Source organism: Panthera onca, chromosome F1 (assembly GCF_046562875.1).
Source record: "Panthera onca isolate mPanOnc1 chromosome F1, mPanOnc1 haplotype 2, whole genome shotgun sequence".
In the NCBI taxonomy this organism is placed as follows: Eukaryota; Metazoa; Chordata; class Mammalia; order Carnivora; family Felidae; genus Panthera; species Panthera onca.
The window spans coordinates 8,020,144-8,042,635 of record NC_138355.1 but is presented as its reverse complement, the minus strand read 5'-3'; the positions used below and the strand labels follow the sequence as shown (position 1 = coordinate 8,042,635).

General features: G+C 40.9%; 1 protein-coding gene across 1 annotated transcript in view; it reads left to right on the top strand.

The window, feature by feature from the left end:
* DRC8 (dynein regulatory complex subunit 8) overlaps nucleotides 1-22,492 on the top strand; it is a 130,341-nt gene that overhangs the window by 1,579 nt on the left and 106,270 nt on the right. The gene's annotated exons all lie outside the window — the stretch shown is intronic.

Here is a 22,492-nt window from a genome sequence, read left to right as displayed (position 1 = left end):
ATGTTACCGTTCCTAAGATGGCCTTCTAATATTACTGTGCCCCTTTAAAAGTGAAAGATCCAGGGGCGCCTGGGTGGCTCAGTCGGTTAAGCGTCCGACTTCGGCTCAGGTCATGATCTGGTGGTTCGTGAGTTCAAGCCCGGCTTCAGGCTCTGTGCTGATGGCTCAGAGTCTGGAGCCTCTTTCAGATTCTGTGTCTCCCTCTCTCTCTGACCCTCCCCCGTTCATGCTCTGTCTTTCTCTGTCTCAAAAATAAATAAACGTTAAAAAAAAAAATTAAAAAAAAAAATAAAAGTGAAAGATCCATCCGAAGGCAATGATTACTTTAAGACTCATGTTAAGGTGTTTTATTTTTTTAAGTTTGTTTATTTATTTATTTTAGTAATCTCTACACCCGATGTGGGGCTGGGAACTCACAACCTCAAGATCAAGAGTCCCATGCTCCTTGTACTGAGCCAACCAGGGGCCCCTTTAATTTTAAGACTTCCCCAGGAAACCAAATGAATTAGTTGTTTTGTTTAGTAAATTATTTACAAAAAAATGGAAAAATCATTAGGGGATAAATGAGCAAGTTAGCTATGGATATGTGTGTGTATATATATATACATATATATATATATATATATATTTTTTTTTAAGATTAATGAGCATGAGAAAATGCAGTGGATCGTGTTGCGAATACAATTCTTGACTTTTTAAAAAAATAGATTTTTCTGATATTTTAGTTTTCAGAAATACTTTTCTATGTAGAATAAATTCAGAGGAAGAAACAATTCTGTTCATCGCTACAGAAGTAATGACAAAAGCTGGATGTCATTCATTGAGCTGGCATGTATTTAATGCCTCTAGAAGGTGTTCTGATTCGGCTCAGATTTTGGAAGGTGCAAATATGAGGAAAAGCATCTTTTCCCCCAAGAGAAGTGAGATGAGAAAGGAGATAAGACATCCACAAAGGGGAGAGAACAGTTAGGTGGGCTCAGTGGCCTGTATGCCAGGTGTGTTTCTCGTCTCTGCCCTTGACCTGCTCAATCAGTCTGTATTTTAACAGATCTGTAGGTGACCCATAGGCATAGTAAACTTTGAGAAGCAGTGTTACATAGTATTTTTTATTCTTAACAATTTTATGAGTTAACTATAATAGCAGTTTAGAGGACCTGATGAAATAAAGGTCCATTGCCTGAAGGTAACCTAGCAACTCATTTGGCAGTATCTTTTTTTTTTTTTTTTTTTTTTTTTTTTAGTTTTTTAACGTTTATTTGTTATTGGGAGACAGAGACAGAGCATGAGCATGGGAGGGGCAGAGAGGGGGGAGACGCAGAATCCCAAGCAGGCTCCAGGCTCCAGGCTCCACGCTGTTAGCACAGAGCCCAACGCGGGCTCAAACTCACAAACCGTGAGATCATGACCTGAGCTCAAGTTGGCCACTTAACTGACTGAGCCACCCAGGTGCCCCGTATATACGTATCTTCTTTGTAGGGACATGATTCCTGTCCCGTATTTGATTCTGAGCTCTGAAGGTTGAGAAATTACATCTCCCCAATTAGTTGGAATTGATCAGCCTTTGGGGATTCACTCACGCCAACAACTAATGAATTATTTAAAATAAAATTTTTTTAAGTTTATTTAAGTAATCTCTGCAACCCAATGTGGGGCTCGAACTCATGACCCCAAGATCAAGGGTCTCCTGCTCTTCCAACTGAGCCAACCAGATGCCCCTGACAAATTAATTTTTCTTCTCCTCCCCCCACCTCCAGCTCCATGAATTATTAATTCATTAGGGGTAGGTTGATACTTTAACCAGAAAGCTGATCTCTTAAACTTTCGGGGAGGGTGAATTTATATTTCAGAAGTTCCTTGATGAACATGGAATCACACAGAAGAAAGGATAGTTTTGGAGGATATATCCATTACTCTGTAAGCTTCGAGAGGTAGGGGACTGTTTTCTGCTCTGTTAAACTCAGTGTCATGCAGAGTGCTCAGCATATGGTAGGAACTCAGTGCTTATTGAATTCAGATTATTTGAATTAAAGATATTTATGTTTCAGCTAAAACACTACTTGCTATTTCCTAAAAATCTATTGAGGTTTTTTTTTTTTTTTTTAATTATATTAAAGGAAGATTAATTTTCTAGATTTATGTTGTATCCAGCTCTTCAACATGTAGGGATTAATCTTGATAAACGTACCGACAACACTGGTAACAAAAATTGCCTATGATGGGTAATTATGTTTTATTTATAGCATTTTCTGTAAGACTATAGACATTGAAGTTCTATTCAGTTGTAGCATTTTTGTGGTTTAACATAATATATTTCGTCCTAGATCAAAATATGTATATAGTTATATTAGCTAAAAAAGAAAGGAATTTAAATTTTAGAATCAAGTTAATTCTAGAAATTACTTAATTTTGTTTTACTGAAAGAATGTTTGAAATGGGATAGCAAAATTTTACTATTTGTTAATTAATTAATTAATTAATTAATTTTTTTGCAGAGACAGTGAGTGAGGGAGAGGGGCAGTCGGAAGGGTGGGGGAGAGGAGAGAGAGAGACCGAGGGAGGGAGGGAGAGAGGATGAGTCTTAAGCAAGCTCAGCACAGAGCCCAACGTGGGGCTTGATCCCAGGACCCTGGGATCATGACCTGAGCAGAAATCAAAAGTTGAATGCTCAACTGACTGAGCCACCTAGGTGCCCTCAAAAACGGTTTTTGAAGTTCTGCTATTTCACTCAAGTTTTCTCAGCTAGAATATTTTTTTCCTTTTCTTTCTATTTTGTTTGTTTAAGTAGAGAACCAATGCAATTGTTGATTCTTTGAATCTTTAAATCCTTACTGTTTCTGTCTCCTAGAGAATTTTATATAGGACTGCAAGGAACTTCTGTTTGTAATTAGAATTGTATCTAGGAAACAAAGTGCTTAGGAGTAAAATTCTCTAACTTTTGGCAGGCTAGGGAGCTTTGGAAGGTATGTCAGTTTTTTTTAGTAAGCCTCAGATACTCAAAAGCTTGCTTTAGGATATACTATTTTTGTGGGGCTCACGGGTGGCTCAGTCAGTTAAGCGTACGACTTCGGCTCAGGTCATGATCTCACAGCTGGTGAGTTCAAGCCCCACGTCGGGCTCTGTGCTCACAGCTCAGAGCCTGGAGCCTGCTTCGGATTCTGTGTCTCCCTCTCTCTCTGCCCCTCCCCTGCTCGTGCTCTGTCTCTTTCTGTCTCAAAAATAAGTAAATGTTTTTTGGGTTTTTTTAATTTAGGATATACTATTTTTTTTACTAAAATCTTGCTCATTACTTTGCATTGCTCGGTAAAGTTCACTTCAACTATCAACTCCTAAATGGAAGAGGTTTTACAGGTTTTTGTTTGTTTCTTTCCTTGTATTGTGCTGTTCCTTTCAAAACCCAACATTTGGAAATCTAACGTAAAAAACAAACTACAATTGGACTTACTTTTTAAGAAAGGAACTGTTGAGGGGCGCCTGAGTGGCTCTGCCGGTTAAGTGTCCAACTTCGGCTCAGGTCATGATCTCTCGGTTTGTGAGTTCGAGCCCGGCATTGGGCTCTGGCTGACAGCTCAGAGCCTGGAACCTGCTTCCGATTCTGTGTCTCCCTCTGTCTGCCCCTCCGCTGCTTGCACTTTGTCTGTCGCATTGTCTCAAAAATAAACAAACATTAAGAAAAAAAAAAAAGGAACTGTTGATAGTACAGGGTATACTATGGAGTAGTAGAAAAAGTGAGCTTTGGAGTAAGACCTGAATTTTGAATTCCAGCTTCCCCAAGCTCTGTCTGATCTTAGCCAAGAGGCTAGACCTAAGGAGCCTCTGGTTCCTCAAATGTAAAGTGGGAATAATTATACCAATTTCATAACGTTATTAGGTTGGGGACAGTGTCTTCTTACTCATCTTCATATCCCCAGCACCCACCATGATGCCTGACAGTAGAGAAATGCTGAATAAATAGGAAGGAAAGTACTGGACACCCTCTAGGAAATATGTAGCTCTTAGTATATGTGCGGCATGGAATCCAGGAGGAAGGAAAACTTAAATCTAAGTCTTTCCAGTTGTCAATCACACATGATGCATTCATGCATATTTTGGGGGACCATTTAATAAGTTTTCTCCCCGTTTTAGGCAGATAACAATCTAGGTAGAGATGAATGGAAGGAGAAAATGAACTTACTGAAACTTGATATACTTCCTCTAGTTCATAATAAAATTTGGAGGAAAAACTGGGCTGAAATTGATGTTTGTGGTGACCGGTAAAAACTTGTCAAGAAAACGCATGCTGTAAAAAGCAAGTGGGCAATGAGACACCACTTCACACCCATTCGGACGCCTATGATAAACAATAGCTGTTGGTGACGGGGGGGGGGGGGGGGGGGGGGGGGGGGGGGTGGGAATTGCACCCCTTATGGGCTATGGATGGGCATGTAAAATGGTACCATTGCTGTGGGAAATAGTCTGGCAGTTCCTCAAAAATTCAGATATGAATTATTATATGATCCAACAACTCTGCCTCTGGGTTTACATTTTTTTTTAATGTTTATTTCTGAGAGAGAGAGCGCGCGCGCGCATGCGTGCACGTGGGAGGGGCAGAGAGCGAGGGAGAGAGAATCCTAGGCAGGTTCTGTGCCATTATCGCAGAGCCCGACGTGGGGCTTGAACTCACGAACCACGAGATCATGACCCCAGTCGAAGTCAGACACTCTACCGACTGAGCCACCCGGGCACCCCTCTGCATCTGGGTTTATACCCAAGATAATTGAAAGCAGGACCTCGAACAGGTATTTGTATGCCCGTGTTCATAGCGGCATTATTCACAATAGCCGAAAGGTGGAAGCGACTCAAACGTCCATCAGTGGGTGAATGGATACACAGAATGCTGTATATGCATATGATGAAATATTGTTCATCCTTAAAACAGGAGAGACATTGTGACTTCATGGTACCACAGGGATGAACCTTGAAGATATTCTGCTAAGTGGATTTAGCCAGTCACAAAAAGAGAAGTACTGTAGTATTCTCCTTATATGAGGTACCTAGAGTAGTCCGATTCATAGGAACAGCAAGTTGAACAGTGGTTGCCAGAGGTTAGAGAAAAGAGAAGTCGTTATTCCATGGGAAGAGAGGTTCAGGTTTTGCTAGATGAAGTGTGTTCTAGAGATTGGTTGCACAACCACATGAATGTACCTGGCACTATGAACTGTACACTTACGAGGGGTTAAGACGATTCATTTTTTATGTTTGTTTTACCACAATTTAAAATAGATCAAATGGAAATGTTGAGCACATCCAAAATGAAAAAAAAAAATGGTACTTTTTTGGGGGGAAGGCAATTTGGAAGTTCGTGTTAAAGAAAAAAATGATGTCCACAGGCTTTGATTCTTTAATATACTCCTGGGTATTTGTCCTTAGAAATATATTCTGGAAAAAAGTGAGAAGTAAACAAATAATGATTTTAAAGTTACTTATAAATTTGAAAATACACATAAGATCTACTTGTCCAACAAATGGGGGGTGTAAAGTAAGTTGTTATGTATTGACTTATTGAGCTTTAGCCATTTAAAACAACATATAAAAATTATATGCATAAATGGGTAAAGATTACAGGGGAACATAGGATGAGATCAGGTTGGATAGATTTTTAGGGGCATTCATTTTTAAAAGTCTCATTATTTTATTTTTTAAATGTTTATCCATTTTTGAAAGAGAGAGTGTGCGTGTGCGAGTGGGGAAAGGGCAGAGAGAGAGAGAGGGAGAGAGAGAATCCCAAGCAGGCCCCACACTGTCAGCACAGAGACTGATGCGGGGCTCAAACTCACAAACCACAAAATCATGACCTGAACTGAAGTCAGACACTTGACCAACTGAACGACCCAGGCTCCCCCAAAGTCTCATTTTATTTTATTTTTTAATTTTAATTTATTTTTTTTTTAATGTTTATTTATTTTTGAGAGAGAGGGAGAGACAGAGCATGAGCAGGTGAGGGGCAGAGAGAGGGAGACACAGAATCCGAAGCAGGCTCCAGGCTCCAAGCTGTCAGCACAGAGCCCGATGTGGGGCTCGAACTCACAAACTGCAAGATTGTGACCTGAGACAAAGTGGGACGCTCAGCCAACTGAGCCACCCAGGCGTCCTAAAAGTCTCATTATTTTTTATTTTTATTTATTTTTTAATTTTTAATGTTTATTTTTGAGAGACTGAGAGAGAGCATGAGCATCGGAGGGGCAGAGAGAAAAGGAGGCACAGAATCCAAAGCAGGCTCCAGGCTCCAAGCTGTCAGCACAGAGCCTGATGCGGGGCTTGAACTCACAAACCGTGAAATCATGACCTGAGCCGAAGTCGGACACTTAACCGACTGAGCCACCCAGGAGCCCCAAAAGTGTCATTATTTTAATGTCATTTATACAGAAGCTTTAAAATGCACTGAACTGTTTTTATACTTTAAAATCTGTATGCCAATTGTAAATTATTCTTATCCATTTGTGAAAATGTGTTTACCACACCCTGTACTTGACAATGCTTTTGTAAACCTCTAGTATGGATCTTATAGATATGAAGAGTGTAATAAAGTAATTTATTCTTTAAATGCAGCAATAAATTTGGAGTCTAAAGACCTGGCTTGAGTTTGGATACTGCTTTTTTTTTTTTCCTTTTTTTCCTTTTTTTTTTTACTTGGGCGTGTCACTTAATTTCTCTGAACTTCAGTTCAAAGAGTTCCCAGTCTAATGAGCACTTACTCTGAAGTGGGCCCTGGGCTAAATATTTTTACATCAGGTCGGTCATTTAATCCTTCCAACAAACCTATGTGATAGATGCCTCTGTTAACATCCTTTCTACAAATGAGGAAACAGAGGCTTAGGTCGGTAAAACACACTTCCAGTTTCAGCTCCGACAGATGAGAGCTTGGAAGTGATCAGTCCTGTCACTATAAATGGGAAGAAGCACTTGGTAATTTTGGCAAATTGCTGGAAGCTGCGTGAACCACCATAAGTGTGGGAAACTCCCTGAGATCCTGTGGTCCTAGGCAATCCCTCTCCCTTGGGTTTTGCTTCCAGGAACCCTACTGGGTCATCTGGTAAAGAGCCCAGAAAGACCCCATGTTGCTCCAGCAGGGGAGGGGGGAGAGTAAACATTTTGAAATCTCAGTGCATTCCTCATAACAAAGACCTGCTCTCCAGGGGAAAGAGACTTTACCAGTGGATCTGAGGGGGCCAGGAAAAGCCAAAAAACAGTCATGAAGGTCACAGCCATAGACGGGTCCACTAAAAGAATGAAGTCTAGTTATGAGATAGATGCTTCTCTTCACTTCCACCTTCCCACCACATCACACAGTTGTAGCACAATAATAGTGGATCACAGATGAAAGATGTGTGTGGTGAACACTGTTGAAGGAGGAGTCCTTAGAGGAATCTGGCACCCGGAGCAGCAGCAAATAGTAAACACAGCCCGATTCCTAGGTAGATGGACATAAAGCCTCTTGTTTGTCTGTCTTAGTTCCTATTACTTGATGGATCACGTCTGGCTTTCAACAAAAAATTACAAGGCATGCTAAAAGCAAAAACACAGTCTGAAGATAAAGCAAGAGTCAGAACTAAACTCAGATCTGTGATGCATATTTTGGAATGATCAGATGGAGAATTTAAAAAAGGGCTGTGATTAATGTGTTGAGGGCTCGAATGGAAAAAGTAGCAACATGCAAGAACAACGCGGGCAGTGTAAGCAGAGACATGGAAATGCTAAGAAAAAATCAAAAGGAAATGTTAGAAATCCAATGCAAGAGAACAGAAGAATATCTTTTATGGGTTCATCAGTAGACTCGACATGACTGAGGAAAGAACGATAGAACTTGAAGATGAGGTCAATAGAAACTTCGCAAACTGAACTGTAAAGAGAAAAAAGAATGAAAAAACAAACAACCCAGCATCCAAGCACTGTGGGACAATTTTAAAAGGTGTGAAACACACATAATTGGAATACCAGAAGGAAAAGAAAGAAAAGATAGAGCAGAAGAAATATTTGAAGTAGTAATGAAGCTTTTCCCCAAATGAATGACAGATGCCAAAACAGATCCAGGAAGTTAAGAGAACACCAAGCGTACCCTGTTTAAAACTGCAGAAAACCAAAGATGACAAGAGAATCTTGAAAGAAGCTAGAGGAAAACAAACCCCTTCCCTGGACTTTGTTGGAAACCATGTAAGCCAGGGGAGAGTGGAGTGAAATATCTGAAGTGGTGAAAAGTCGGAAAAGCAATGTAACCAAGGTCACTAGTGATGTAAACGAGGTGAAGCAAGGACTCCATTCAAGTCTGACTCCAAGGCCAATGTCTTCTGCCTCTATGCCTCACATAGAGAAGTCAAGTGGACATTTAAATAAGGAAGAAAATAAAAGTCACCCACCATCTCATTATCTAGAGTAGTGCTCAAACTTCAGTGAACATCAGAATCACCTGGAAGCCTTGTAAAAACATGGATCGCTGAGCCCCCAGCCCAGGATTTCTGAACCAGTGGGTCACACCAGGGGTGTGAGAATGTGCATTTCTATTAAGTTATGATGGGATGAGGATGCTGTTAAACAGCACTGATCTAGAATCAAGTTTGTCATTCTGATGTGTTTCTTTCCAGGTTTTTTTTTTCTTGGCAGATTTGTATTTTGTTGGTTTCATATAGTTGATATTGTAGATAGTTTTATCCCCAGCTTTTTCACTTACTCTTTTTTGTTTGTTTGTTTTTTGATTTATTTTTGAGAGACAGAGACAGAGCATGAGCGGGGGAGGGGCAAAGAGAGAGAGAGAGAGAGAGAGAGAGAGAGAGGGAAACAGAATCGGAAGCAGGCTCCAGGCTCCGAGCTGTCAGCACAGAGCCTGACGCGGGGCTTGAACTCATGAACAGTGAGATCATGACCTGAGCTGAAGTCAGATGCTTAACTGACTGAGCCACCCAGGCGCTCCTTCACTTACTCTTAATAAGCACTTTCCCATGTCCTAAGTGTTTCTCAAACACATCATTTAAAATAGCTGTATTCATCGTTATTTATGGCACATATTTATTTAAACCTTCCCTGACTGTTGGATATTTAGATTGTTTCCAAATTTTCTGTGCTATAAATAATGCTGCAATCAGTGTTCTTCCAAAAGGACCTTTTGACCCAGCTTTGATCCCCACCCTCTACCCCCTTTGAATCTCACCTCTGTTGGATCTTACTAGTTAATAACAGAGGGTAATCTAATTTCTAAATTCTAGGAGTACCTTGTGATCCTTTTATACTAATTACATTAATTCTTTTTTCAACTTCTAATAAAAAAAAAAAAAAACCTTTTTATTAACCACGTAGTGACCAGAGTTTATGATCAGTGTAAGATGCATATTTGCTTTTTGTTTGTCTGTTGTATTATAGCAGAAACTCCATGAAGTCAAGCGACTTGTTTCATTTACTGCTGAATCCCTGGAATTTAGGACAGGGTGGAGGAAGTAGCAGTCACTGTAAATATTTGTTTAATGAATGGATGAACCGGGAGTAACACATTGAGTAAAGAAATTTAATGTCACCCTTCATGATCTCATTATGGGTAAATGAATTTTTCTGCTAACCTTTAAAAATAAATGCTGAAAATAGCCCAGAGCTACCCCCATTACATTTGCAGAAGCACTGGGACTGGAAACACATATTTAATCTAACTTCACAGCAAGCTAGAATGCTACGTCCACTTCACCATGGTGATTGAGCACACATGTTTATTTTTACCATTCTTGAAACCCCACTAGCACGACAGGAAGGGAATTACAAAAAAGGCATAGACCTACAAGGGTAAAGAGAGTGGGAGAGGAGATAATAGCGGTTTCTAAAAAGACGTTAGGAGAAAAGAATAAAAAGATACTAGGAGAGGATGTAAGAAATTATTAAATGGATGGATGAGTGGCAACTAGCCTAGCAGAACCAAAGGAAAGAAACCCAAGTCTGTAGAGGAAGGAGCCCCAAAGAAACAAACCAAGGGGAGCCGTACTGCCCTGGGGACGCTCGGGATTGACAGCAGCAGCCATTGCTGAAGGCGTGTGTGTGCAGTGAGGCTAAATATGGGAGGTGTGGATTGAAGTCACGGCACGTGGTTGGATCTCCCGTCCCCTGGAATGACCAGGTGATCACTTCCCTTCCGTCCACGCGGGAGACTGGAGTTGTACTCTCTGATGACTTTAAATCAGAGAGACGGGATTTAGGGATACCAGCACAGTTGATGGTAGGAGATGTGCCACCATTTATTATTGTTACCATCTTTGACATAGTAGCTGAAATATTATTGCAATTTGTATGAAATTTAATTATTGTCACGTAGATTAAATATTCTGAGGACTCAAGATAATAAACCTGTAAAGAGGTAGTGTGTCTAACAGGATGTCAAAGAGATGGGGATTTGAAATTCTTTTCATTAGAAATGAGGAAGAGGCGCTGTGTGCCTCTCTAACCGATTACTGGATTCACACTGGTATATAAAGTAGTACACATACTAAAAACTTCAAAAGAAAAGTGAAAGGGCATCCAGAGATTCAAAGACTTGAGGTGAAATCCGTAAATACAATGAAATTTCATGTATTTATGCAATATATCATGTATCAACCGCAATATAAAAATGAGAGGGAAGCTGTCTCAAATATGGCCTCAATTTCGATGACCTTGATCTCAGCTACACTTCCATGGCCAAACAGGAGACTGCCATACTCTAGAATTGGGGCACCTCTGATAATCTCACATTGAGATATTTCATTCTTGGGCAATATTTTCTTCAATATTTTATGGGAAAAATAACTTTGTAAAACAATTTCTTGAAATAATTCACACTTTGTGGAATAATTTCAAATTCACAGGAAAAACTACAAGAATGGTACAGAGATTTCCCACATTCCCTTTGCCCCAATTCACTAATGTCGACATTTTGTCATATTTTCTAGGAACAAAGGTAGTCGTCTCTTATGTAAAATCTCTATGAAGTTTGAGTTCATCTAATTCTACAGTCCACATCTCGATTTTGTCAGTCGTCCCAGCTGTCAAAAATGCCTGCTCTCGCATTGCCCCACTAGGGCAGGTTCTGGTCCAGATCACGGACCGCGTTGAGTCTCTGGCCACTCGTCTGTCCTCTGGAGCAGCACCTCCATCTTTCTTTGTCCATCATGGCCGTGACTGCTTCAGAAAGGGCTTGGGTCATCTGCACGACTGCATCATCTCATCTCTCTACTCCCCTCCCCTCCTATTCACTCTGTATTCCTTTCCTTTCCTTTCCTTCCCTTTCCTCTCCTCACCTTTCCTGTTTATTTATTTATTTTGAGAGAGAGAGAGTATCCCAAGCAGGCTCCGAGCTGTCAGTGCAGAGCCCGACGCGGGGCTCAAACTCACCAACGGAGATCATGACCTGAGCAGAAGTTGGACGCTTAATGGATTGAGTCACCCAGGCGCTCCAACTCTTTCACTTCTTACGTGGCAGGGCATATACAAGCCATAAGATAGAAATTCTCCCAGTTTCTTGACACATACACATTTATCTGTATCTACCTACCGGATTATTGCAGAAGCCCCTTATGTGGTTTATTCGTTTTCATTTACCGTGTTGAGAATCTGGTTATCTGGTTATGAATTCTCTACCTAAAGCCCTTTAGCGTTTTCCCCTTGCATCAGTACAGGCTAAACTCTGTAACAGGACAGACTAGGATGTTTTGTTTTGCCAGGTCTTTTTCTGATCATGGGTCTGGCACCACCTCCGTGCCCTGGACATTTCATCCCGACGAACGGTGTATCCGTTGTTCCCGCGATGACAGCGGTAGGCCCGTGCACACATCGTTACCGCATGATGGGCTTCATTTAAGAAATTGTGTTGCTTGCTGGTAAAAACGGGAAGTCTATAGTAAATCCTTATGGATTCGTATTTCAGCTTTGCCACTTCAGAGCCGGGTGGCTTCGTAGGCACCACACCGTTCTACTTTCTTCACGTGTCAAACGGGTGTAGCAGAGCCAACCTCATATAGTAGCAAAACATGTAGTAGAGAGCTTCACACGTAGTAGGAACTCTGTACGTGTTCTCAGTCATCACCCTGTGCTCGACACTGTGGGAACGCTTAAAATTTCTTTTAACGTATATTTATTTACTTAGAGAGAGAGAGTGCAGGGGAGGGGCAGAGAGAGAGAGAGAGAGAGAGAGAGAGAGAGAATCTCAAGCAGGCTCCACACTTTCAGCTCAGACACTGACGCAGGGCTTGATCACATGAACCACGAGATCATGACCTGAGCTGAAATCAAGAGTCTGATTTGCTCAACTCACTGAGCCTCCCCCCGCCACCCCCCCCGCCACCCCCCCCGCCCAGGCACCCCTGGGGGAGCAGTTAGATGTGGGCCTTGCTCTCTTAGAGATGATACTACTGCAGAGGAGAGAACCATAGTTACAGAATTATTTAGCTACATTTGGGATAAGTAGTTCAAAGATCGGGGTTTCAGAAGAGGGACACTTAACTTTTTCTTCCTTCGGGGGCTTTGAGCGTGGCATTCCCTCTCGCTAGTTTTCAGCAGAAGGAAGTGTAAGTTTGAAAGGCCGAGGCAATAAAGAAGAGCGAGTGGCTTATTAGAGCATTGAATGAGTGCCCGTGTAGCAAGTGTTAAAGAGCGGTAGGAGCTGAGGTTTGTGGAGTAGACAGAGGCCGGGCCTATTTGATGACCAGGCTGGAGGGGGGGTGGATGCTGACCTCTTTTCAAGAGGAAAAGGAAGCCATCTTAGCTTTTTAATCAGGGAGAGAACACCGTTTATGTTTTCATTTCATTTCATTTCATTTCATTTCATTTCATTTCATTTCATTTCATTTTTTAAGTTTATTTATTTTGAGAGAGAGAGAGAGAGTGAGCAAGGGAGGGGCAGGAGGGAGAGAGAGAATCCCAAGCAGGCTCCCAGCTGTCGGCACAGAGCCCGACACAGGCTTGAACTCACGAACTGTGAGATCATGACTGGAGCCCAAGCCAAGAGTCGGACACTTAACCGACCCAGCCACCCAGGCACCCCTTAGTTTATGTTCTTAAAAGGTCACTTGCTGGGGTGCCTCGGTGGCTCAGTGGGTTAAGTGTCTGCCTTCAACTCGGATCATGATCTTGTGGTTCATGAGTTGGAGCCCCACGTTGGGCTCTGGGCTAACAGCTCAGAACCTGGAGCTTGCTTCAGATTGTGTCTCCCTCTCTCTCTGCCTCACCGCCTGCTCGCATTCTGTCTCTCTCTCTCGCTCTCAAAAATAAACATTAAAAAAATTATTAAGAAATAAAAGGTCACTTGGCTGTACTGTGGCAGATTGGAGCAGGGTGGGAGCAGAGGATGTTGGTGGTGTCTCAGACTACATGGCAACAGAACGAATGACCGAGAAGGTCTCAGAGTCTAGAGATTTAAAAAGAAAAAAATTATTTTTAATGTTTATCTCAGAGAGAGAAAGAGAGCATGAGCAGGGAAGGGGCAGAGGGAGAGGGAGACAGACTCCGAAGTAGGCTCCAGGCTCCGAGCTGTCAGCACAGAGCCCCACGCGGGGCTCGAACCCACAAACCGCGAGATCATGACCTGAACTGAAGTCGGATGCTCAACCGATGGTGGTTCCAGAGTCTAGAGATTTTTAATTCCTTTGTACTGGATGTTGGGACTTGGAGGACAGGGTTACTTACAGATGGATTAACACCATTTCGACTTCTGACTCCTCCTGGTCTCTGCCTAAATCCCTGCCTTAGACTGGATGCCACCCTTGTGGTCCCACAGTCCTGTCTATACGCTTCTGCTGAGTTTGAGCACATCCGCTGTTACAGTTTGCTGTGGCTGGTTTGTTTTTCCTTTAAACTGGAATGTATTTGTAGGTCAATAAGCACCTGACGCAGGAAAGCACAGATGAAAGCTAGATGATGAGTGAATACAGGATTTCATTTTTAAGCCAGGCATTTTAGTGCTACAGCACCTTTGGATCAAGTTGATTGTAAAATAAGAATTCATGGAGAACTAACCCTCCCCACCTCAAAAACAAAAAAACAAAAAAGACGAATTGGGTTCTTGGTTTGTTTTTGTTTTTGTTTTTTTAAAAAGCTTATCTCTGAAATAGGTACTGGCAGTCTTGAGACGAAGAGAATGATAATGTTATTTGTACCTTCTCGTTAATTAACCTTAAGGGCATTTCTTTACCTTCTTTGCTGTGTGTTTTAAACAGTTCTCATGGTAAAGATTCCTCTTGGGACTCATTATTTCATTTTAATTTCTGTAGGTGGGGTTTGGAGCAGCTAGTTAGATATTTAAATATGTATAAGACATCTTAGGTCTGGAGCACCTGGGTGGCTCAGTCGGTTAAGTGTCTGACTTCGGATCAGGTCACGATCTCATGGTTCGTGGGTTCAAGCCCTGCGTCAGGCTCTGTGCTGACAGATCAGAGCCTGGAGCCTGCTTCCGATTCTGTGTCTCCCTCTCTCTCTGACCCTCCCCCGTTCGTGCTCTGTCTCTATCTCAAAAATAAATAAGCGTTTAAAAAATATTAGAAAAAAAAGAGTCTCTTTCTTGGTTTGTGTCTCTCTTTTGTTTTTTCCTTTGCTCATTTGTTTCTTACATTCCACATACGAGTGAGATCAGAGGGTATTTGTTTTTCTCTGACTTATTCTGCTTAGCATTATAGTCTCTAGCTCCAGCTGTGTTGCAAATGGCAAGATTTCATTCTTTATTTGTGGCTGAATAATATTCCATTGTATATATATACACCACTTCCTCATCCATTCATCAGTCGATGGACACTTGGGCTGCTTCCATAGTTTGGCTATTGGAAATAGTGCTGCGTGCGGTAAGCATAAGGGTGCGTGTATCCCTCTGAATTAGTGTTTCTGTATTTTTTGGGTAAATACCCGGTAGTGGGATTACCGGGTCGTAGGGCGTTTCTATTTTTACCTTTTTGAAGACACGCCATAGTGTTTTGCAGAGCGGCTGAAGCAGTTCGCATTCCCACCCACAGTGCAAGAGGCTTCCTTTTTCTTCGCATCCTCACCAACACCTGTTGTTTCTTGTGTTGTTGATTTTAGCTATTCTGACAGCTGTGATATCTCATTGTAGTTTTGACTTGCATTTCCCTAATGATGAGTGATGTTGAGCATCTTTTCTTGTGTCTGTTAGCCATCTGCCTGTCTTTAGAGAGATGTGTTTGTTCATGTCTTCTGCCCATAGTCAATTGGATTATTTGGTTTTTGGGTGGTGAGTGGTATCAGTTCTATATATAGTTTGGATGCTAACCCTTTCTCACGTATATCATTTGCAAATATCTTCTTCCGTTCAGTAGGTTGTGTTTTGGTTTTGTTGATTGTTTCCTTCGCCCTGCAGAAGCTGTTTTATTTTAACGTAGTCCTAATAGTTTATTTTTGCTTTTATTTTCCTTACCTCAGGAGACCTATCGAGAAAAATGTTGCCACAGCTAATGTCAGAGAGATCACTGCCTATGCTTTCTTCTAGGATTTTTATGGTTTCAGGTCTCACGTTAGGTCCTTAATGTATTTTGAATTGATTATTGTGTATGGTATAAGAAGGTGGTCCAATTTCATTCTTTTGCATGTAGCTGTCCAGTTTTCCCAACACCATTTGTTGAAGAGACTGTCTTTCCCCATTGTGTATTCTCTCCTGCCTCATCAAAGATTAATTGACCATAAAATTGTGGGCTTATTTTTGAGCTCTCTATTTTATTCCTTCCATCTATGTGTCTGTTTTTGTGCCAGTACCGTACTGTTTTGGTTGCTACAGCTTTGTAGTATAACTTCTGGGATCACTGGGATTGTGAGATCTCCAGTTTTGTTTGTCTTTTTCAAGATTGCTTCGGCTATTTCGGGTCTTTTGTGGTTCCATACACATTTTAGGATTGTTTGTTCTAATTCTGTGAAAAATGCTGTTGGTATTTTGATAGGGATTGCATTCAATGTGTAGATTGCTTTGGGTAGTGTACTCATTTTAACAGTCTTTGTTTTAATCCATGAGCATGGAATGTCTCTCCATTTCTTTGTGTCCTCTTAAGTTTCTTCCATCAGTGTTTTATAGTTTTCAGAGAACGAGTCTTGGTTTATTCCTAGGTATCTTATAGGTTTTGGTACAATTGTAAATGGGATTGTTTTCTTATTTTCTTTTTCTGCTTCTTCATTATTAGTATAAAATGCAATGGATTTCTGCATATTGATTTCATATCCTGTGACTTTACTGAATTCATTTATTAGTTCTAGTAGTTTTTTGGTGGAGTCTTTAGGGTTTCCTATATATAGTATCATGTCATCTGTAATAGTGAAACTTTTATTTCTTTGTTACTAATTTGGTTGACTTTTATTTCTTTTTGTTAGTAGTGCCTAGTATGGAATTAAAGAGAAAAAGGAATTATTATATAATGATATAACTGGAATTTCACCTCTAACTTGAATTTCACCAACTAATATGCATTTTATATTATATTGATATATCAACTTAATTATATTTCTTTTATTTTTTGTTTTAAATTTAAACATTTTTTTAAGTTTTTTATTTAAAATTTTTTTTAATGTTTATTTATTTTTGAGAGAGAGACCACGAGCAGGGGAAGGACAGAGAGAGAGGGAGACACAGGGTCTGAAGCAGCTCCAGGCTCTGACAAGTTGAACTTTTGACATCCTTTGCCTGCCTCTATTGTGTTGACTTTCCAGAATGTCATAGTATTGGAATCCTACAGTATGTAGCCTTTTCAGACTGGCTGTTAGCAACATGCAGTGTTTCTACACATCTTTTCATGACTTGAAGGCTCTTCCTTTTTTTTTTTTTTTTTTTAAATCACTGAATAATAGAATGTATGGATGGGTCACAGTTTATCCATTTACCCACTGAAGGACCTCTTGATTCCTTCCAATTTTTGGTAATTATAAGTAAAACTTCTATAAACATTCAGGTGCAGGTTTTTGTGAGGATATAGGTTTTCAACTCATCTGGGTAAGCATCAAGGAGTGTGACTGATGGGTCACGTCTGGTAAGACTCTGTTGACCTTTGTAAGAAACTGCCGAACTATTTCCCAAAGTGGCTGTTCTACCGTTTTGCACTGTCACTAGCAATGATGGCATTTCCTGTCACTCTACTTCTTTGCCAACATTTGGTTTTGCCAGTTTTGTGGAGTATAGCTGTTGTAATGGGTGAGCGATGGCATCCCATTGTTGTTTTAATTTTCAGTTCCTTATGACATACGACGTTGAACATCTTTTCATATGTTTATCTGCCATCTTCTTTGGTGAGATATCTGTTCACAAGTTTTGCCCACTCCCCCTCACCCCTGCCCACCTTTATTGAGGTATAATTGACAAATAAAATGATACGATGATTTGCGTGTATGTGTATGTGTGTGTGTGTGTGTGTGTGTGTGTGTGTGTGTGTGTGTGTATATATTTAGACACAGAAAAATACATATTTTTCTCTAGTCAGTGAACACAGTCATCCCCTTATGTGTGTGTGTCTGTGTGTGTCTGTGTGTACATGTGGTGAGAATGCTTATTTTTTTTTAAGTTTACTTATTTTGAGAGACAGAGAGAGGGTGAGAGAGCATGAGCAGGGGAGGAGCAGAGAGAGAGAGAGAGGGAGAGAATCCCAAGGAAGCTCCATGCTGTCAGCACAGAGCCCGACATGGGGCTTGATCCCACGAACCATGAGATCGTGTCCTGAGCTAAAATCAAGAGTTGGAAGCTCAACCGGGTCGCCCAGGTACCCCAAGAATGCCTATTTGTAATTTTTTAAAAAACATTTATTTATTTTCGAGAGACACAGAGCACGAGTGGGGGAGGGGCAGGGAGAGAGAGGGAGACACAGAATCCAAAGAAAGCTCCAGGCTCTGAGCTGTCAGCACAGAGCCACCCAGGTGCCCCTATGGTAATCCTTTTATGTCCTTTTATCTTCATAACAACTCTAGGAGGTATTATTCTCACTTAACAGATAAAGAAATAGGCTAGTAGGAGGTAGGTCCTGTTTGATCAGCATTTAAACTTTTAATGTTCCACATTTCTGGAAAATTATGTAAACGTTTTATTTAAAATCAATAAATATTCATAAGGAAGCTATGTTTCTTCTTCACATTCAGTACCTTTCAAGTCATTTTCATGTGGTTTGTAGAAAAAAAAGGGAGATTTTTTTTTTCTGGTTTTCATGGTACAGAAAGTGAAGAAAGTTATTAAAATTGACTTTCTGGACTGATTAATTCAAGAAGAAAATCAGTTGGTTTTCATAGAAGGCCTCTTACATTTTGTGACTGTGTGTTTCAAACCACACCAAAAACAGAGATAAGAAAAGCTGATGGGAAGCTGAAAACCCTAAGAAGCTTTCTTCTAAGCCATAACATGTAGTTGACAGACATCTTTTTATAGACATGTCTGTGATTGCACAGTTTTTTTAGGCTTGACAATTTTTTCAGGGAGGAAAACCTTTCTGTAAAGTTTATAAAGGCTGTTTACAGTAAAATAGCAAACCATAACAAGTCAGAAACCTACCCAGCTCCCTTTGAAGCACTGTTGGACCGTGTTTCCATAAAAGTATAGACAACAATCGCAGTGGAACACAATTAAGTCTTTGTTTAATGAGGAGAAGTTGTTTTATACCACTTCCAAAATAATTTTTCAAGCCTTGAATTCTTTGTAAAATTGAGAAAGTGACAAATCCAGACGAGAGAGGAAGAAAAAGGAAAACGAATTTGATTTAGCAAAATTTGTTAGACAGCTAGGATTACAGAAAAAAAGGAATGAGTTTGACACAGTCCTTGTATGAGTTAACTGTTACTGTGCAACCGATTTCCCCCAAACCTAGAAGCTTAAATGACCGAACACTTATCATTTGATACAATTTCCAGATGTAGGTTTAGTGGGCGATTCTGGCTCAGATTTTCTTACAAGTCTGGAGCTCACTGACATGACTGTTGGCAGGAGGCCTCGGCTCCTTAATGGTTGTTGGCCAGAGGCCTCAATTTCTTGATACATGGAACTTTCCATAGGCCATCTGAGTGTCCTTACAATCTGGCATCTAGCATCTGCCAGACAGAATCATCCAAGAGACAGAGACAGAGATCAAGACAGAAGGTGCAATATCTTGTATAACCTAATCTCAGAAGTGACACCATTATTTGTGCCGTATTTTATTGGTGACCTAAACTAACACAAAACATTAAAGGTGACTACGCAACAGTGTGAATACCAAGAGGTTGGAGCCATTGGGAGCCATCTTGGAGACTAGCTAGCACAGTCTTCCATTTGGCTCCCAATGATCCAGATCCTTCCCACATGTACATTCACTCTCTTCCAAGGCCCACCGAAGTCTCATCCCATTTCAGCATCAGATTAAAGTCCAGAGTGCCATATCTAAATCAAGCCTAGGTGTGGATGAGGTTCCTTGGCTATGGCTACTTAAGTATAGCCTCTTGAGTAGTTTCTCTCCATCTGTAGACTGTGAACTAAAGAGACAAGCTGTTTTCCACTTAACCACCCAACATGTAATGGTGGAATAGGTAAAGGATAGCCTCCTTGGACTAGAAGGGAAAATAGGAGGCACACAGGAGTCGCTGGTGCATAAAATCCAGCTGGGCAAATGTTGGAAGGTCCTTGATTAGGACTCGGTTCTCTTTTATGAGAAATAGTACATGTTTTCAGCTAAGTGTTTTTCTAAGCCTGCTTCCGGCCAACAGAATTTCGGGGAGTCCAAAGACTTTTTCATTTTGTACTGTATTGTACTGTACTGATTGCATTGCAAACATAACAATCTTAGAATCTTCATGGGTCTCCTGTGAATCTTGTCCTTTAGACAAAAGCCATACCCAACTTTACTTGAGACAAGCCGTTGTCTACCTTGAGCTTCCTGAGCTGAGAGACATTAAGCTGCATTTGAAGCCCCACTGGTTGATCGCAATGATCTGTGGGACACACCCTCGAACGCTTGAAATGCTTTTTTGCTAGTTTGAATGGTGCCCTGAGACACTGTGTTTGATCTTTCGGAGGTCCTAACAAAGGATTTTATAGCCACATATTCTGTTTCATGTTTAGACTGTGTTTTCCTGGCAGTGCCCCAAATTTGATCTTTGCCCAGAAGCCATTTCTTATCTTAGCATCTATTGCCATCTGGAGAGGCAGGGAATTTTCACAACTAGCAATTCCTGGCTGCTTTTTACTTAACAGGCTTTCCTTTGGGTTATCTTTTTCCTCTTGCATTTTACTACGTGCAGCCAGAAAGAACCAGGGAGCACCGTCAATGCTTTTCCTAGAGGTACTTCTATCTAGACCACCAGGTTCATTCGGCATGTGTTCCACGTTAATATGAATTTTTCTGTGGTTCATAAAAGGGGGCCCCTTTGTGGTTTCCAGTGTGATTTCTGCACTTTCTTTTAAGCTCTAACAGCCTACTCAAAGGCCAGCACTACCTGACTCCAAAGCCCCTCCCGAATATTTAGGGGTTTTTTTTAGTAGCATCTCACTTTCAGGTACCAAAATTCTGTGTTATCTGTTACCATTATCTATTAATTATTCGAGTTGGAGATCGAGAAGAACAGAGAGAGACAGACAGTAAGACAAAAGCCTACCATTAAAAGTGACATGCCATTACTTCTGCCTTATTCTGTTGGTCACATGATTGGTCCCAGTAGAACGGGAAAGGTTTGCCACATCCCTGCCTGTAGGAATTCCATAGTTGAGTGGCTATTTATTAGTGCCTGAGCATTGTGTTAGACTCACATGTTGTTCATTTATATCCAACCCTGAAAGGAGTTGTTACCTCCAGCTGAAGCTTAAAGAGATAACTTGTTCAAGAGCTCACCAGAGAACATAGATTTGAACCTATGTTCAGGAAAGAAGACTTGGGAGCCCAGGCCTGAGGTAAAAGAGTGGATAGATATTCCATGGGATTGTTGCCTTTGTTTTTAGACCTGAATTTTCTTCAGCTTCTGTTACATATGTGGAAAGCTTTGGTCAATGATCTTTTCTTATAGTCCTTTCTCCGTATAGCTCTGACCTTTATCTGTCTTTTCCCATCCTTCTACGGATTTTCCTCTGGTCACTTTCCATGGAGTGCTTTGGGACTTCAGACTTATTCTAATGTAAATAAACTTCTATCCAAATACTCTTTCTAGAACATTTTCTCATCTGGTTTTCTTAATTAACCCTGGCTTTCCTTTTCGAACATCACGTCTCTTGGTGCCATCTTGATGGCTAACCATCTTGATGGTTATTCATTCTCCCATGTCTTTTATCTTGTAATAAGTTACATCAGCCCACTTCTACTTCCAAATGACTGCTCTTTCATTCTTATAGAAAAGTTCTTTTTCCTTTGAAATTTATCCCATCTTACTCACCCTCTGTTCGTCACTGTCATTTGAAGTACAGATTTCATAGCGGCTCGTAAGATTTAGCCAGGAGAACATGATGTTGAAAATGAGTGGAAGGAAGTTAAGGTCATTGAGGTTGCAAAGAACAAGGAATTATGAAACTTGTGTGTTGGGTGAGTGGTCTGCCTGGTCCCTGAACTCACCCAGGATGATGGTGGAATTTGAGATGAACAGAAAACTGACCAGGGAGACCGCTCATCTCTCTCTCTCTCTCTCTCTCTCTTTTTTTTTCCCATTGACTGACCACAATCTCCTAGATTTCAGTGGTACTCTGCTTTCTTACTTATAAAACACTTGCTGGTAGATCTTACCAAGACCTCTAGACTCCTTGATCCTTCTCGCCTCTTCCCCACTCCCAGTTTATCAAACAAAACTGATTCTAGCTAATGTAAGTAGAAAATGAATTTATTAGATGATAGCAGGGAGCTCTCCAAATAGTCAAGAACCAGGAGGGTCAGCATCCTATCACAGCTATGATGATATAAGGACAGTCTGGTTAATATGCCCCTGCTAGGACCACTGCCCCTGGACCACTGCTACCAAATTCTTGCTGTTACTGCTTCCACCAGCCCCATAGATCATTTAAAAATTGTCTCTCATTTTTGTATTACCTCCTTAAGATTAAAAATCCTGTACAAGAACATTTGATTGGCTAAGCCTAGTTCATTTGTCTGTTACATCAGAAGACTGGGAGGGGAAAGATCTATCCTTTTTGGCTTACTTAGTGAGAGAGCAGACATTGTATTCTGCCAACATACCCAATGGGGGTTCTATCCAAATGGGAAGAGTATTTGGATCCTAAGTGCCAAAAAAATGAAGAAGGAAAAGGAGAGGAAGGAGAAGAGGAAGAGGGGGAAAAAAAAGTGAAAGAAAGTGAAGAGGAGGAAGAAGAGGAAGGAGAGGCATCCAAGAAAGTCTCCTTTAACCCCCTGCTGGCTTGGGGATGGGGGGCTGTCTGCCATAAAGCTGTCTGGTCCAACATCAGCCTCCGTACGCTCAGTAGATGATCCTGCTTTGTATTTCAAAAATGGTAGCCATCAGGCTTGAACCCCCTCAACTTACTGCTTCTACCTTTAAACATATCTTCATCAACACTCTCCTTTCCTACTTTCCTTTAGTTATT